This window comes from Papaver somniferum, chromosome 3 (genome assembly GCF_003573695.1).
Source record: "Papaver somniferum cultivar HN1 chromosome 3, ASM357369v1, whole genome shotgun sequence".
NCBI classification, from domain to species: Eukaryota; Viridiplantae; Streptophyta; class Magnoliopsida; order Ranunculales; family Papaveraceae; genus Papaver; species Papaver somniferum.
This window is the reverse complement of record NC_039360.1, coordinates 228,677,991-228,690,121: the sequence shown is the minus strand read 5'-3', so window position 1 is coordinate 228,690,121 and position 12,131 is coordinate 228,677,991. Positions and strand designations below refer to the sequence as shown.

Genomic DNA, 12,131 nt, shown 5'->3' with positions numbered 1-12,131 from the left:
AGTGAGCCAAGTCTGCGAACTCAGTCCTCGAACTGCAGAAGTTCTCAAACCCGAGAATTTCTGCTGGAGTTGGAAAATTATTTGCGTTAAACTAAGTCCGAGAACCCAGTCCACGAACCGGCGAAGTTCTCATACCCGAGAATTTCTGCTGGAGTTTGTAAACTTTTCCCGGTAACTTAAGCCCGCGAACCTAGTCTGCGAACTTGAGAAGCTTATATATCTAAAGATGATTTCTGAACTTAAACTTAAAAAGACTAAGGAATGCAGTTTGCAAACCGTGGCTATAAAAGTTCACGAACCGATTCAAGTGAATCAAATCATCTTTGCTTCAATTGTGTCTTGTGTGGTACATAAGATTTCCTTGCAATTGAACACCTCTCTAACTAGTTCATTTTGAAGTCATTTGAACCAGTTACGGTGAAGAAGAACATGGTTGATATGAAATGCTCACATGGCTAACCATTTGGTTAGCTATTGTTGAACCAACAAGTGCATACGGTTTGGGTACGGTTAAAAAACCTAGAAGCGTGCATTTCATTTGTGTGTAACAAGCTAAGTTTTCGATCTAACGGCTGAGAAATATTAGCTTGAATCTAAATCAGGTTTTCATCTAACGGTGAATAATTATTGCTTTGTTACCAAGGTAACTTAATTGCAAACCCTGATTTGAATGACTATATAAGGGGACATCTAGCATCTGTGCAAAACTAATCCCCACACCTTACCTGTGAAACTAGTTTTCGTGCTAGAGTCGGTTCTCCTTTAACCTTTGGTTTTCTTCTTCTAAAACCAGGTTAACGACTTAAAGACTTCATTGGGATTGTCAAGGCATACATATATTACTTTTATCGTAGTTGTGTGATCTAATCTTGCATCTTCTATCGTACAAGTACAATCAGATTGATTAGCTTGAGATTGATATCTCCGATAGGCAAGATATAAAAAGTAATCACAAACATCTTCGTCTCGTTGTTTTTGATTCCACAACATCTTGTTTCGCTACCATACGATTAAGATTGTTGTGAGGTGATTGATAACTCTAGGCTGTTCTTCGAGAATATAAGACCAGATTATCAATCTGTTCCTGTTCACCTTGATTAGTATCATAAGACGGAACAAAAACCTTTAGGGTTTATCTGTGGGAGACAGATTGATCCTTTGATAGACTTGTGTGTGTGAGACAGATTTGTTTATTATCAAGTCTTCGACTTTGGGTCGTAGCAACTCTTAGTTGTGGGTGAGATCAACTAAGGGAATCAAGTGCGCAGTATCCTGCTTGGATCAGAGGCATAGGGAGTACAACTGTACCTTGGATCAGTGGGAGACTGATTGGGGTTCAACTATAGTCCAATCCGAAGTTAGCTTGGAGTAGTCTAGTGTCTGTAGAGGCTTAATACATTGTTTGTTCAATCTGGACTAGGTCCCGGGGTTTTTCTGCATTTGCGGTTTCCTTGTTAACAAAATTTCTGGTGTCTGTGTTATTTCTATTTCCACATTATATTGTTTGATCTTTATAATTGAAATAATACAGGTTGTGCGTTTAGATCATAAATTAGAATAATCCAACCTTTGGTTGTTGATTGTCATTGATTGATCCTTGGATATTGGTCTTTGGTACCATCCAAGTTATTCCTTATATTTGATTAGAACTCGCAGTTCCTGCTTTAGTAAATCAAATCAAGAGAAAGATATAAACTTGTTGATATACTTTTAATTGATTGAGTCTTGTTGATTCTCTTAAAAGTATATTCGAGTTTGTCCATACAAATTGCTAAGAGAAATATTGGGTGGTGTTGTTAGACCCCCGCTTTTTTAATTGGTATCAGAGCATGAAAACACGTTTAAAACCCTATAAGTCTGTGTTTGTAGCGATCTGACTCTATGGATAGTAGTGCTATCTCAATAAATGCATCACTATATCGGGATTTCAGAATTCTCTTCCATGACTGATTAAATAAAATATGTAGAAGAAATTCTATCTAAACCTTCACCAAGTTTAAAATCCCTTGAAGTTTTTTCAGGTCTTGAAAAGAAGATTGAGAGCTTATCTCTTGATGTTGAATTATACCTTCAGAAAGAACAAGAATCTCTTGACAGGCTAAATCAAGTTATGATGAGTAATGTTCATGTTCTTGTTGAGGTTGATATTGATTTACTAATCAGTGAGAGCAATGCTCCTCCTCCGCGTAATCCAATTAGTTGTGATAAACTAAACGAATTACAAGAGGAGTTTAAATCTCAGTCATCTGACTGTATCACCTCAATGCATGAATTAATTCGTTGCTCAATTCTTGATACTTCCTATCAAGATAGTAGTATTGTCTTCTTTTATGAAGAATCTAGGACGTCTCTTTTTATCAAAAGAGTTTCCCTTCGCAGTACTAATAACTATCTGCAGAAACTATTTTTTATAAGTTGGAAAACAAGAAATCAGAAACACAAATCTTTTTGGGTTCTCTTGAAGTTCTTTGATAGACTTATAAAAACAGTTCCTTGAGTGTTCTCAACAATACAAGATTTAAGAGTTGTTGGAAAGAAACTCTTTCTTGGTGCCATGGTGAGCAAGGAATTGTTCACCTCAACACAACTTGTTTGTTTTGAAAGTGCATCCTCACCAAGAAATGCCCTGCTATTATACCATAAGGGAAGCACAACAACTGGGGCGCGCACATATTATATTCGGCAAGGATGTAGAATTAAATTGGACTTTTATAAAAAGGTATGTTTATAAGCTTGAGAAAGTTTTATGTTTTTATTACTTGTTTGAGTACTTATAGTGATCCATGTACCTTGATTATCGTTCATTTCTACCTAACTTGATCTGTGTTTAAGGTTCTTAAATGTTTAGGTTTGAAAACATTAGTTCGGAATGTTTGGACTTCATGATACACATACCAAGTATGCATAACATCATTTAAACCAAAATCCAGGGGTTTAAGTTCGCAAACCCCGTCTGCATACTTCTCCAGGATACGAAAATTCGTTTGCAAACCCGTATGCATACTTGACGTCGATATTCGGTAAACTGGTTTTGGCCGTAACTTCTTCGTCCGAACTCGTATTAACCTCATTATTTTTGCACTCTCTTCCTCTTTGAATTATCTTCAAAATGGAGATGAGAAACCTTGAATTTGGATGAGTTAGGATTGGTATTTGTCCTGACTCTTGTTTTTGAGTATTTTGCTCCGTTTCGTTGCACTTGTTACACTTCTCTTGAACTTGGGCACTTGGATTCTTGGAGTACTACTCTTATAAGCTAATTTGTAGCTTTTACAAGAATGTTGTTGGTGAATCACAAATAAGGAAGTTCAAGAATGGAAAGTAGTACGCAGTGTTATGGAATTCTTGAATGTTCACAATCATCCTATGTGAACTATGGTGCATGGTCGTTATTGACTTTGTATGTTCTTCTTTGTTAATAAAATATTTTTATACGCCTTTGATAGATATTCTTAGTATAAATCCGAGCGAAAAAGATTGATTCTACCATGAAGGACAAATCATCTTGTATGTGCATTACGAGTTTGTCTTGATTTTGTCTAGTAAAAATTCTAATGAGAATTTTATTCTTATGTTTTTAAGAAGAATAACTAGAGTTTGGAATAGCAATTATTGTGATTACACATAGCTATGTCCAACGTTTTCATCCTCATGTTTTTAGATTTATTAGTTTAAATTCTAAATATGTTTGGAAGATGATTTTTGCAGTATTTAATCTTTTTGATTTTATATGTTGCAATTTGTTATGGGATATGTTTGTTTACGTCCATGAACTTGATTGTCCCATATCTTGTCAGAAGTAAAATCTTTCGTATGTCGATATGCATGTATTGATAAAAGAATGAATAGACTTTTGAGAAATACAAAGGTTAAGCTTATATTGTAAATATTTGATGGAATATAGGTTAAAATCTTTTGTGAACAAGGATTATGTCTATTAATTGTCGTTATGCAAATAGTGATGTAAGATAAAATGAGTCCTTGTGTATTCCGCAGTATTGATCTTCACCGATCCATGTTTTATGTATTACTGTGAGGCTCCGTAATGAGTCTTATGTTGAGCACTAAACAACCAAGTTGATAATTTTCATGATTAGCTTTGTTGTTGTTCCGTAAGGTACTTTATGTCGAGCATATTCAACTAAATTAATCATCTTGTTTGGTTATTTAGTTATTAATCCATAAGTTCTCTTGTGTTGAGTATATGGACGATTAAGCTAATCTTTCTCGAATGCTTAAATTAGTCGTAGCTCCGTAAGTTTACTTATGTCGAGCATAATCAATTAAATTGATTACTTTTTGTGTTCAATTTGGTTGTGTATTCCGATTAAATTAATCATGGATTTACTTGTGATTAATTTGATTGAGTTTTTGGATTTAAAAATCATTCTTATGGCTTTAGTGTCCAATAAAATCCTTCTTTTCTTTTGAAATTAAGGTCACTCTTATTGTTCTATCGGAAATGACATAAAATAAGGGAGAGTTCTTTTGAACTTGTGCTTAATGGTCATATCTTGAGGGGTGTGCGGCTGTGGAATTTTAGAAGGGTTATCTTGTATCTTTAAACTCCTTGATGAATGCATTTGGCTTAGGCTTTATGATTGCATCTAAATTTGTTGGTATGTATATTTTTTTTTAATCATGAAATATCTCTTTCGGAAATTTCATTATGATCCCGTTCTTGTACCTTTGCCAATTTTATTGATAAAAAGGGGGAGCATCAATATGTAGTTCACACTAAAAATACATATGGTTTTCGATCATTGTGTAAGGGGGAGTGGTTTCCATGTGAGATGGAGTATTGAATAAGGGGGAGTGATACATATTACCATAGTATTATTGTTGAAGTTGTGATACAGTTGAACTTTGACACTGTGTAATAATACTATGACATTGTATAACAATGATCGAGAACTATGTTTTCTCATTGTTATAGATACGGATCTTCAACAACGGTGATGCTAAACTTACAACCTTTGGGATCATTAGAGTACTTGGAAGTGACGAAGATTTCGAGGAATGTTGAAGATTAGACATGTGAAATAGGAGCTACTAAAGTTTCTTTATCTTTTCTGTATTCCATATTTTTGTCACTAAAATTGACAAAAGGGGAGATTGTTAGAGCATTGCTCGGTCGAACTCGCATGCGTTGCTATCTCAAGAATGTTTGAATGTTAGTGATCAAAACTATAAGTGTTGATTTCTAGTCTACTATAGCTAAGTCTCGGACTAGGATAGAAAGTGTAGTTGAGATCAAGGACTCCATGGCGATTCATCTTACAAGACAAAGAACTACTCAAGGAACCGGCGGAACTTCATCGACAAAAAGGTATGTGGATACTTGAACTTATCTATCACTCAAAAGTCTATCTACTCTATCTCCTACTCTTTGAGACAAAAAGTCATATGATATATATAGACTTTGATTATACACATTTGGTATTTCGAGCCGAGTATACCTCGCCTATCTATATCTCGAAATATGTGTTGGTAAGCTTTTCGCTTCAACCAAGTTTATCCTTACCTAGTGACGAAAGTCATGTTATGTTTCAATCACTTTTAAAATTGTTTTGGCGAGAAATGGTGTAACAACTATATAACATCCTCTAAGAATATTTCAATGATTGAAATGGGAGTTTGGATTACATAACCAATGATGGACATAAGCATTGTTGCGGAAACACATTTATGTATAAGTCCTATTCCTTGAACCAAAGTTTGCGAACTTTATTGATCATGAGAACTGGAAGAATGGCGTGAGCCAAGTCCCCGAACTCAGTCCGCGAACTGCCGAAGTTCTCAAACCCGAGAATTTCTGCTGGAGTTGGCAAACTATTTGCATGAAGCTAAGTCCGCGAACCCAGTCCGTGAACCGGCGAAGTTCTCATACCCGAGAATTTCTGCTGGAGTTTGTAAACTCTGCCTGGTAACTTAAGTACGCGAACCTAGTCTGCGAACTTGAGAAGGTAATATTTCTAAAGATGATTTATGAACTTAAACTTAAAAAGACTAAGGAATGTAGTTTAAAAACCGTGGATATAAAAGTTCATGAACCGATTCAAGTGAATCAAATCATATTTGCTTCAATTGTGTCTTGTGTAGTACATAAGATTTCCTTGCAATTGAACAACTCTCTAACTAGTTCATTTTGAAGTCATTTGAACTAGTTATGGTGAAGAAGAACATGGTTGATATGAAATGCTCATATGGTTAATCATTTGGTTAACTATTGTTGAACCAACAAGTGCATACGTTTGGGTACGGTTAACAAACCTAGAAGCGTGCATTTCATTTCTGTGTAAAAATCTAAGTTTTCGATCTAACGGTTGAGAAATAATAGCTTGAATCTAAATCAGGTTTTCATCTAACGGTGAATATTGATTGCTTTGTTACCAAGGTAACTTAATTGCAAACCCTGATTTGAAATACTATATAAGGGGACATCTAGCATCTGTGCAAAACTAATTCCCACAACTTACGTGTGATACTAGTTTGCGTGCTAGAGTCGGTTCTCCTTTAACCTTTGATTTTCTTCTTCTAAAACCAGGTTAACGACTTAAAAACTTCATTGGGATTGTGAAGGCAGACCGATACTACTTTTATCATAGTTGTATGATCTGATCTTGCATCTTCTATCGTCCGAGTACAATCAGATTGATTGGCTTGAGATTGATATCTCCGATAGGCAAGATATAAAAAGTAATCACAAACATCTTCGTCTTATTGTTTGTGATTCCGCAACATCTTATTTCGCTACCATACGATTAAGATTGTTGTGAGGTGATTGATAATTCTAGGTTGTTCTTCGGGAATATAAGACCAGATTATCAATTGATTCATGTTCAACTTGATTATTATCAAAAGACGTAACAAAAACCTTTAGGATTTATTTGTGGAGACAGATTGATACTTTGATAGACTTGTCTGTGTGAGACAGATTTGTTTATTATCAAGTCTTCGACTTTGGGTCGTAACAACTCTTAGTTGTGGGTGAGATCATCTAAGGGTATCAAGTGCACAGTTTCCTGCTGGGATCAGAGGAGTAGGGAGTACAACTGTACCTTGGATCAGTGAGAGACTGATTGGGGTTCAACTATAGTCCAGTCTGAAGTTAGATTGGAGTAGTCTAATGTCTGTAGCGGCTTAATACAGTGTACGATAAGTGTAACCATCCTGCTTATGTTTCTGTAATTTAGAGGATGAGAAATGCATCAACATTATGAGGATCAATAACATGTTTCGCTACAAGGATAAAAACAATTTAAAAGGGTGCATTCTAGAATTGTATGCAAAAATTTTGTCTCTTCAACACACTGAAAACCATGTTTCAGCACTAGCTGAAAAAACAGTAAAAGAGAAACCCGAAAGCACTCATGACATGGGTGACCCTCTTTGAACATTTGGATCAAAAGTGAAAATCTAAAGATCGAGAACATATACTTACACAAATGCCTATCGGATTGATATATACCAACTACTCCCTCCGTCTCTAATATAAAGGCGGAGAAGTACAATTCTTTAATCTCAATAGATAGGATTAAAACCAATTCCTATGTGGTTTCTTCCATATTTATCCTTATTAAAGAGTATGATATTAACAAGCTTAGTTAATGTCTTTGGTAATTCCCAACAAGAATTATACTATTTTAACATTTTAGTGGGATAAAAACTCTTATTTTATTGATATTTTCCGTGTTTCCTAGACAAATATATTGGAATTGATGAGGATAAATCAGGCAACATTAGAAAAATTTATAAAAACAAAAAAAATTCTTATTTTAAGAGAATTCTACTTCTCCGCATATATATGGGAGACGGAGTGAGTAGTTACATACTTTTAGCCTTCTGGAACAGAATTAACAAAAGTAGGAGTCGGTAACTATGAGTGAGGGTATATGTTGGACTTTATACCAATCTTCTCCAACTTCTTTTAGCACCCTGCCTTTGATTATTGGCATAAAACCAATTCTCAATTCTTTTAATGTAGTAATGAACCTCAATCCTTTGGGAAGCATACTCAGTTCCCATATGATACTTAAATGCAACTCCTTAAGTTGTGTCATCGCACCTTCCTCAACAGTCCATTTCTTTAGTTGCTTATGTACGCGCATGCTTAAAAATTGGAGTCGAGGAAATCCTTTCGTAGAGCACACCATTTCCTCCCCTGTATATGCCGCATTCATCTTTAAAAACGTTAGGTTTGGGAGATATTGAAGAGTTTCCATGGGGTCTTTCTTCAGCATGCTGAAATACAATTCTAACCTGCTAAGATTCGATGGGTATTTCTCGAGGTTAAGAACATCTAGTCCACCATTCAACTGGAGTTGGCGAAGATTATTGCAACAAGAAAGTGAATCGAATAACTTGTTGTTTAGATTTTCATCACTACGAATATTTAAAACTCTTAGCGGGTTCTGATATTGGTCACCTGATGATGCTGAATTATTCTTGCTAACGATCTCATCTATGAGAATATCAGTTTGCATCCTTGAGCTGCCCCGCACACTTAGATTTCGGAGTTTTGACAGCTTCCACAAACATCCTTTTCTAATCCATTTCCCAGCTTTGATTCTTTTCAGAGTATGGAGGCTAATCATATTCTCGATTTGAAAACTTTTTGAGAATTTACCAAATGATATTTCTAACTGTCTTAATTGTACTAAGTTTGCTATCTTGTCCGGTAAGAACCCTTGAAAGAAAACTAACTTTAAGGTTTGTAAATTTCGTAAATTTCCTATGGATGACGAAATTGTGGTATCTTTATCACCGCCTAATGCTAAATACCGCAAGTGGATTAACTTGGAAACTTTTGTTGTTATATCTGTGTTGAATTTTGTTACAGTTTCAAGATCTAAGACTCGAAGAAGTTTAAGGTTTTGGTACTTAAATGGCACTAGAGGATTACCCAATGGGATGTTGACGAGAAGACTACGAAGTGTGCAAGCTGAATTATTAAAATAAAAATCGCCGTACCTCGTCGTCTGTTCTTTAAGATGGATAGCATACCTCCTCATTCTTTTAGAGGTAGAATCGGATGTTATGTCATCAATGAGGTGATGATCGCAAACATCAAGGAAGTTCATCTCCTTCGCTTTTGACACACATAGATCTCGCATGAGATCATGTATCCTACATGTTTTTCCCTGGCCTGGAGTAACATCTTTGTCTACTTGAATCATACACCTTTGAATCAACTCTGCCAAATATTCGCGTTTCCCTACCTCCTCCATTGTTATTAGTGCATCTTCTTTTGCATGTGGTATGAAACCCTCGGCAATCCACAACTGTATCAGTTTCTTTCTTGGAATTGCATAATCTTCCGGGAACACGCCTAGATAGAGAAAGCATGGCTTCAAGTGAATTGGCAAATCGTCGTAGCTTAATGCTAATATTCCCGTAACACCTCCATATTTTCCTTTATTAATACTAGAGGTGATGTCTTTATTGACATATTCCCATTCCTTGATTTCTGATTTCTTTGTTGCTAGTAACCCTCCAAGAACACATATAGCCAAGGGCAGGCCACCACATTTCTGCACTATCTTCTTTCCTAACTTCTCTAAACCTGCAGGGTAGCAATTAGTGTCTCTTACATTCTTGGGAAATGCTTTTTTACAAAGTAATTCCCAACTTTCTTCATCAGTTAAAAATCTAGGTTCGAGGTGAAGACTCCATGGATCTACTAGTGAAGAAACCTCTCTGTTTCGAGTGGTTAGCAATACTTTACTTCCGATCTTCCCATTTGGAAAGGCAGGACTTAGCATATTCCAGTCTTCGAAGCTCCATAAATCATCCACCACTATGAAGTATCTCTTATCTTGGAGGTGGTTGTACAACTTCTCCACAAGATCTCCCTCGTTCAGTTCTTTGATAATACTCAACTCATCGTCGTTTGGGTGCATAGACTTGTTTATAATTGCTAATAAAGCATCTCTTATGTTAAGTTGTTGAGATATAGAAGCCCAACCACGACAATCAAAACGACTCATAACAATATCATGTTTGTATATTTTCTTTGCTAGAATGGTTTTGCCTATACCTCCAACACCGACGATAGATATTACGCAGCGCCGTTCGTCATCTTTCAACAGTTCAGTCAGCAACGTCTCTGAATGCTCCTCCAATCCGATAACATAATCATCCTCAACATGTGGATAGTTATTTCTTAACATTTGTTGTGCCATTTGATTTGCTTTAGAACTCGTAGCTTCGTTGTCGCGTAAATCATTAATTCCGTATGTGACTCTACAGAGATAACTTTGAGTCTAGACTGGATAGCTTGGATCTCCATCCCAATTCTTCGGACATGTTTCAGATTCTTGACCATCAAAGCCTTCCTTATAATAAAATTTTGGATCCCTCCAAATTTTGGGGCGACATCAATTTTAAGAGTGAAGGTGTCGACAACATCTTCGGTATCATAAGCGACGTTTCTAATATCCTCGATCCAATTACGAACACGCACATCTCCTTGTTGCTTTGCATCTGCATCTTTTAAGAAGCAACGCATTCTTCTTAGTTCAGCACGCAAATCTTCAACTTGATTGCGAACATTGAGTAAGAACAGTGTTTCACCAATAAGTGCATCACCCAATCTCTCCACTGCAAACGAAACCACAGCCTCTACCATCTTCTTGAATCTTGACTCGGTTAACAAAACTTCAAACAAATTTATTAATTAAGAAAATGAACAAGGAGAAATAGTTTTGAGCAAGTGTCATCCTTAATCTCTTTTCAGGGACTGATTCACTATGCCGACACTTTCAATTGTATGGGAAAGACAACCAAAGGGATAACTCTCTATTCATTAGTGCCGACAAAATTGACCTGTTGGCAATTATTACCATGGCAAAAGGTTGAGGCTGTGGTTTATTTGGAAAGACAGCCAATAAGATAACTGTCAGTTTCTTTGGTTGATACCTCATTAGAAAATGTGCATCTCAATATCTCATCCTCAGTCGACCTCACTTGCCACTTGCTCTCAAAGTCTAGCCTTACCCTTCTACCTCTTTCTGTCTCCACACAGCAGGTAAAGTTTTATACCCACTACTTGTAATCTAGGGGATAGCACTATGTCGACATTGATGCCCACTCATGGTGGGTCAAAAAGCAAGGATGAGCAGTCATCAACTTGAAGTGGGACGGCTAGTACGCTGCTTGGGTATTAGTTTCTCAACTTTTAGTACGGAGAAAAATCAAAAATTAGTTTATGCACGTAGTATCGGAATAATTTACTTCAGATTTTTGATTATTTTTCTCCATTAATATTAATTCTCATTAATAAGCAAGGAATTTGTAATACAAAATAGAAGGGGTTTTGAAGTCTTGGACGGCCGGATAACATTTTGAAAGATAAACATGTGATCCGACCATCCCAGTCTCATCCCAGTCAAAAATATCTAGCGGATGTGGTGTTTGTAACCCTCTTCTAACCCTTGTAATTAGTTCTTCATCAGTTAAATGTTACAACCATTAAATTGTGCCATTACAAAAATAAACTGAAAAAATAAATGTTAATTTTTTTTTGCCAGCATTCCACAATCTGCAAAACACAAAAAGCAAACTCCTTTTAAAAATAATAGGAATAATTTTCGTTCTACTCATTATATATAGGGAAAATTTTAAAAATACAAAGAATAATTTTTATTGTACTCATTGAACAAATGGAACAATCGAAAAAAAAATGCAGAATCTAAAAAATGACTTACCAAAAATTTCCTCACATATTTTTGGGGATCGAATAAGCCAACCTTCCTCAACCTGCAAACCATAAATAGCATTAGAGTTACAAGATGTAAAACCCAAAGAACAAATAACTTAAGAAAAAATTTACCATCCTCAAGCATTTATACTTAAAAAGGAAACGCTCCAAAAATATTTTGGGGAAAAAAAATCTATTCAAAAATTTGTGATACTTTCTCTGGAAATTTTTTTCTCTTCGTCAGGGTCTGACCGTCTTAGCTAGATTACTCTAGATTGATACACATAGATAAAACTGGAAAGCGGAAGAATGGTAGATCAGGATTTTTTTTTCTTCATTAGGGTCTGACAGTCTGCGCTAGATTACTTTAGATCGATACATAGAGATGCAGGTGGAAAGAGGAAGAATGGAAGATCATCATGATTTGTGT

At 35.8% G+C, this 12,131-nt stretch overlaps 1 pseudogene; it reads right to left on the bottom strand.

Annotated features, from left to right (window-relative positions):
• Positions 1 to 7,696: 7,696 nt before the first annotated feature.
• Positions 7,697 to 10,754, bottom strand: LOC113358862 (annotated as a pseudogene).
• Positions 10,755 to 12,131: the final 1,377 nt, after the last annotated feature.